This window comes from Hemiscyllium ocellatum, chromosome 2 (assembly GCF_020745735.1).
Source record: "Hemiscyllium ocellatum isolate sHemOce1 chromosome 2, sHemOce1.pat.X.cur, whole genome shotgun sequence".
Taxonomy (NCBI): Eukaryota; Metazoa; Chordata; class Chondrichthyes; order Orectolobiformes; family Hemiscylliidae; genus Hemiscyllium; species Hemiscyllium ocellatum.
In genome coordinates, this window is record NC_083402.1 from 91,387,732 (window position 1) to 91,393,838 (window position 6,107).

A 6,107-nucleotide genomic window follows, 5' to 3' on the forward strand; every position below is an offset into this window, starting at 1 on the left:
TTGTGAAACTTGAAAGGGTTCAGAAAACATTTACAAAGATATTGCCAGGGTTGAAGGATTTGAGCTATGGGGCGAGGTTGAGTAGGCTAGGGCTGTTTTCCCTGGATCGTCGGAGGCTAAGGGATGGCCTTATAGAGGTTTATAAAATCTTGAGGGGCATGGATAGGACAAATAGACAAAGCCTTTTCCCTGGGGTAACAGAGTCCGGAACTAGAGGGCATAGGCTTAGGATGAGAAGGGAAAGATATAAAGAAGACCTAAGGTGCAACTTTTTCACTCAGAGGGTGGTATGTGTATGGAATGAGCTGCCAGAGGAAGTGTTGGCTGAGTACAATTATGAGGCATTTGGATGGGTATATGAATAGGAAGGGTTTGGAGGGATATGAACAGGTGCTGGCAGGTAGGATGAGACTGGGTTGGGATGTCTGGTCAGCATGAACGATTTGGACCGAAGGGTCTTTTTCCGTGCTTTACATCTCTGTGACTCTATGACTCTATCTTTACCATGTCATCTTTCTCCTGGCCATCCAGCAAGACTCGCAGTCCTTTCTTGAAAGTGTCTGTCACACAGTGGTGGTGCAAGAAGTCAACACTCTTCTGATCTTCCTCAACCCCTTTCCCAAATCAATGATATGGAGGCACAGAGTCATACGGAACAGAAACAGATCCTTCAGTTCAACCAGTTCATGCCGGGCATAGTCCCAAACTAAACTAATCCTACTGCCTGCTCCTGACCCATATCCCTCCAAACGTTTCTTATTCATGTAAGTATCTAAGTGTCTTTTAAATATTGTAACTGTGCCCGCATCTACCACTTTCTCAGGAAGTTCACTGAGGAGCTACTGCAACTGGAACTTATGTCGTCCACCGTCAAGATGCTAGTGCTCAGCCTTATGGGCAAAGGTAATCACTGGCCATCCAAAATGTTGAATGTAACTTTGCAACCTTTCCACAAAAAAGAATAGGGAATTGGACAAATATTTGATTGCTAGCAAATGTTACTGGGAAGTGCAAAGGATAGTTAGACTTAGTTAGATAGTCCTTTCAAAGGGTCAGCTGAATAGCCTCCTTCTGTGCTGTACTATTCTGTAGTCTATGAATTTGCCTCAGAAGGCAGTGAAAGCACAATTATTAAATATTTTAAAGCTGAGCTAAATGAGTTCCTTGTGGGACAAGGCAATCAGTGGTTGTCGGGAAGAAATGGGAATGAGGAATTTGGACTACAAACAAATCAGCCATTAACTTATTGTATGAAAGAGCAAGCTTAATGAAGCAAATCTTGTCATCCTATTTTCTATGTTCGTACATCCTCCAAATCTAGAGTGCTCACCACACACACCACTCTGCTCAAATTTCTAGTACTCAAGGTCGCATTGGAGCTCAGTCCATGTGACCATTTATTTTACATATTGTTTCTAAATTATGTAGTCCTCTCTTTGCCATGCTTTCCCCTCCCACACAAGCCCACTAACGAACTACAGGACTCATCATAAATATATTCAACAGAAACCAACATTGCAGGTACACAACGAAATGTATTAGTTGTGACAATTCATGAGAGTGAGGTATGACCAATTCTTAGCAATGATACAAGACTCTAATTGCAAGGAAGTGGTATACATAATCCAAATAATTGAATGAATGTTCAGAGATACAGAGGCATTCTTTTCCAACCATTACCTAAGTATATCTGCTGTAAATTCAGATTTTCAGGTGATTTTCCAGCTGTAACACAATTGTTCGTTTGGATTCCTGTTGATGAGACTGGATATAGAGTTAATGTGTTTATATTATCTATTAGACCCTCATTTTACTTGCCTGTGTGTTTTGCAAACGATTTAAAGGGAAACATTTTTTTTTGACTGCACAAAAGTCCTTTTAGCTGATGAAGTACTTTTCTAGTCAATGAAGGTGGAAATGCAGGTGGAAAGAGCAGTCACTAAAGCACATAATGTCCTTGGCTTTCATAATAGGGTTATGGAGTTTAAGTACAAAGAAGTAATGTTGAATTTGTTTAAGATATTTGTTAGACATCAGCTAGAGTATTGTGTACAATTGTGGGTGGCCACATTTTAGGAAAAATGTGAATGAATGCAGCAGCAATTTACAAGAATGCCCTCTATGGTATCAAGCTTCTTGAGAGTTGTTGAAGCTGACTTATCTAGGCAAGAAGGGAGTATTCCACGATGCTCCTGACTTGTGCCTTACAGATGATGTACAGGCTTTGGGAAGTCAGGAGGTGAGTTTTTCACTGCAGTATTTGTAGCCTGCTGCTGTAGCCACCATGTTTATATGGTGAGTACAGTTGAGTTTTTGGTGAATGGTAAATCCTTAGGATGTTGATAGTGGGGAATTCAGTGATGATAACACCATTGAATGTCATGAATGATGATTAGACTGTCTCTTATTGGAGTGGTCATTGCCATACATTTGTGTGGCACAAATGTTACTTGCCACTGTCAGCCCAAGCCTGGATATTATCCAGGTTTTGTTGCATTTAAGCATGAATGCTTCAATTTCTGAGGAGTCACGATTGGTACTGAGAATTGTGTAATCATCGCCAAACTTCTGATCTTATGGTGAAGCAGCTGAAGATAGTTGGCCTAGGACAATTACCTGAGGGAATCATGTGGCTTAGCTCACATGGTTAAAGCATGATGCTAGTAATGTCAAGATCATGAGTTCAAAACCCATGCTTCTTTAGGAAGGATGTTTTTAAACTTGAAAAGGTGCAGAAAAAATTTGCAAGGATGCTGTCAGGACTGGAAGGTTTGAGCTATATGGAGAGGCTGAATAGGCTGGGGCTTTTTCCCCTGGAGCATCAAGACTGAGGGGTAACCTTATAAAGATTTATAAAATCATGATGGCATAGACAGAGTAAGTACTCAAGATCTTTTCCCCGGGCTGGGTGAGTCCAAAACTAGAAGGCACAGTTTAAGATGAGAGGGGAAAGATTTAAAAGGGACCTGAGGGGTAACATTTTCACGCAGAGGGTGGTGCGTGAATGGAATGATCTGCCAGGGGAAGTGATGGAGGTGGGTGCCATTACAACATTTAAAAGGCATCTGGTATATGACTAGGAAGAGTTAAGAGGAATATGGGCCAAATACTGACAAATGGGATTAGGTCAGATAAAAATGCCTGGTCAATGCAGATGAGTTGGACGAAAGGATCTGTTTCCGTGCTGTCTGTCTCTGTGATGAGTCCTGCTATCTCCCCGGTGGTCTAGTGGTTACAATTTGATGCATCGCTGCCACAGCCCAGGTTTAATTCCTAGTCAGAGTATGAGAATATATTTTATGGCCACACTAGTCTGAAAATACCTGATCTCATCTGATCTCAGAAGCTAAGCAAATTCAGGCCTGGTTAGTACTTGGATGGGAGATTACCTGGAAATACCAGGTGCAGTAGGCTTTTAGGGTCTGTTATGAGACAGTGGTGGTATCCCGACCCTGTGCTGAGAGATCAAGGCTTGTGCCCCTTTATTTACATGTGGAGAGTCCTTGACACTGAGCTCCTCAGAGTCAGTGATCAGAGTGAACAGGATGTCTGACACTTCTGTTCTTAACTGTCAGCCAGGTTCCCTGATGAGGCCCACCTGGCTGACCTCATTGCAATCCTATACCGGGTTCAAGTCTAAAATCTTCCAGAGATGTGTATTAACACCTCTGGACAGGTTGATTAGTAAAATATGGTGAATAAAAAAAACTGAGGCAATTCTGCACAGCTGTCCTGGTGCTGAGATGACAGATCTCCAATAACCATGGTATGGTAGATATAATCAGTAGAGAGTTTGACACCTGATTGCCATTAACTCCAGCTTAGCTAGGGATGCCTGTTGCCACACTCAGTCAAATGCAGCTTTGATGTCAGGGCTATCACTCTCACCTCTCCACTGAAATTTAGCTCTTCTGTCCATATTTGAATCAAGGCTATAATGAAATCAGGAGATGAGTGGTCCTAACGGAACCCAAACTGAACAGGTTATTGCTGAGCAGGTATTGCTTGATAGCATTGTTGATGAAACTTTCCATTACTTTAATGATGATCAAGATTGGACTGATATGGCATTAATTGACTGGGTTGGATTTGTGCTGCTTTTCACATACCTGGGCAACTTGCCACATTGTCGGATCAATGCCAGTGTTGTTGTAGCTGTACTGGAGCAGCTTGGCTAGGGGTTTGGCAAGTTCTAGACCACAAATCTTCTGTACGATTGTTGGAATGTCATCAAAGCTCTTAGTCTTTGCAGTATTCAGTCCTCCAACCATTTATTGAATAAAATTAGCTGAAGAATGGCATCTATTATGCTGGGGACACTAGAAGAGGCCAAAATGGATCATCCACTTGGCACTTCTGATTGAAGATTGTTGTAAATGCATTAGCTTTATGTTTTGCACTGTGCCGTCATCTCTGTGGATCTGTCCTGTGGTCAGACAGGATATATCCAAGGATGGTGATGGTGATGTTTGGGATTGAGATTGAGGTATGATTCATGAGTGTTACTATATCAGGCTATAGTTTGATTGGTCTGTGAGATAGCTCTCTTTAAATTTAGAGATTAGCTGTCAAATCTTAGCAAAGAGGACTAGGTTGATGCCAGGTAGTCCATCCAGTTCTGTTTCTTTGTTGAGACTTTTGCAGCAATTGATACAACTGAGTGGCTGAGATGGCAATTAAAGTGAACCACATTACTGTGGTTCTGGAGTCAGATGTAGGCTAGACCATATGAAGCTGCCAGATTTCCTTCCTTGTGAATTAGATGGGTTTTCCAACAATCGACAATAGTTTCATGGTCATCAGTACATTTTTAACTCAGATATTTTGAATTCAAATTCCATCATCTGCCATGGCGGGACTTAAACCCAAGTACCCAGACCATTAATTCAGTTTCAGGATTAATAGCTGAAAATGTGTTGGTGGTTAAAGTGCAGCAGGTCAGGCAGCATCCAAGGAACAAGAAATTCGACGTTTCGGGCCAGAGCCCTTCATCAGGAATGAGGAGAGGGTGCCAGGCAGGCTAAGATAAAAGGTAGGGAGGAGGGACTTGGGGGAGGGGCGATGGAGATGTGATAGGTGGAAGGAGGTCAAGGTGAGGGTGATAGGCCGGAGAGGGGGTGGGGGCGGAGAGGTCAGGAAGAGAATTGCAGGTTAGGAGGGCGGTGCTGAGTCCAAGGGATTCGACTGAGACAAGGTGGAGGGAGGGGAAATGAGGAAACTGGAGAAATCCGAGTTCATCCTTTGTGGCTGGAGGGTTCCCAGGCGGAAGATAAGGCGCTCTTCCTCCAACCGTCGTGTTGTTATGTTCTGGCGATGGAGGAGTCCAAGGACCTGCATGTCTTCGGTGGAGTGGGAGGGAGAGTTAAAGTGTTGAGCCATGGGGTGGTTGGGTTGGTTGGTTCGGGCGTCCCAGAGGTGTTCCCTGAAGCGTTCTGCAAGTAGGCGGCCTGTCTCTCCAATATAGAGGAGGCCACATCAGGTGCAGCGGATGCAATAGATGACGTGTGTGGAGGTGCAGGTGAATTTGTGGCGAATATGGAAGGATCCCTTGGGGCCTTGGAGAGAAGTAAGGGAGGAGGTGTGGGCGCAAGTTTTGCATTTCCTGCGGTTGCAGGGGAAGGTGCCGGGAGTGGAGGTTGGATTGGTGGGGGGTGTGGACCTGACGTGGGAGTCACGAAGGGAGTGGTCTTTGCGGAAAGCTGATAGGGGAGGGGAGGGAAATATATCCCTGATGGTGGGGTCCGTTTGGAGTTGGCGGAAATGGCGGCGGATGATACGCTGTATACGGAGGTTGGTGGGGTGGTAGGTGAGAACCAGTGGGGTTCTGTCCTGGTGGCAGTTGAAGGGGCGGGGCTCAAGGGCGGAGGAGCGGGAAGTGGAGGAGATGCGGTGGAGGGCATCGTCGATCACGTCTGGGGGGAATCTGCGGTCCTTGAAGAAGGAGGCCATCTGGGCTGTACGGTATTGGAACTGGTCCTCCTGGGAGCAGATGCGGCGGAGACGAAGGAATTGGGAATACGGGATGGAGTTTTTACAGGGGGCAGGGTGGGAGGAGGTGTAGTCCAGGTAGCTGTGGGAGTCAGTCGGTTTATAGAAGATGTCTGTGT

General features: G+C 44.7%; 1 pseudogene; it reads left to right on the forward strand.

Annotated features, from left to right (window-relative positions):
• Positions 1-3,295: 3,295 nt before the first annotated feature.
• LOC132829969 (5S ribosomal RNA) lies at positions 3,296-3,414 on the forward strand (annotated as a pseudogene).
• The last annotated feature ends 2,693 nt before the right edge of the window (positions 3,415-6,107 follow it).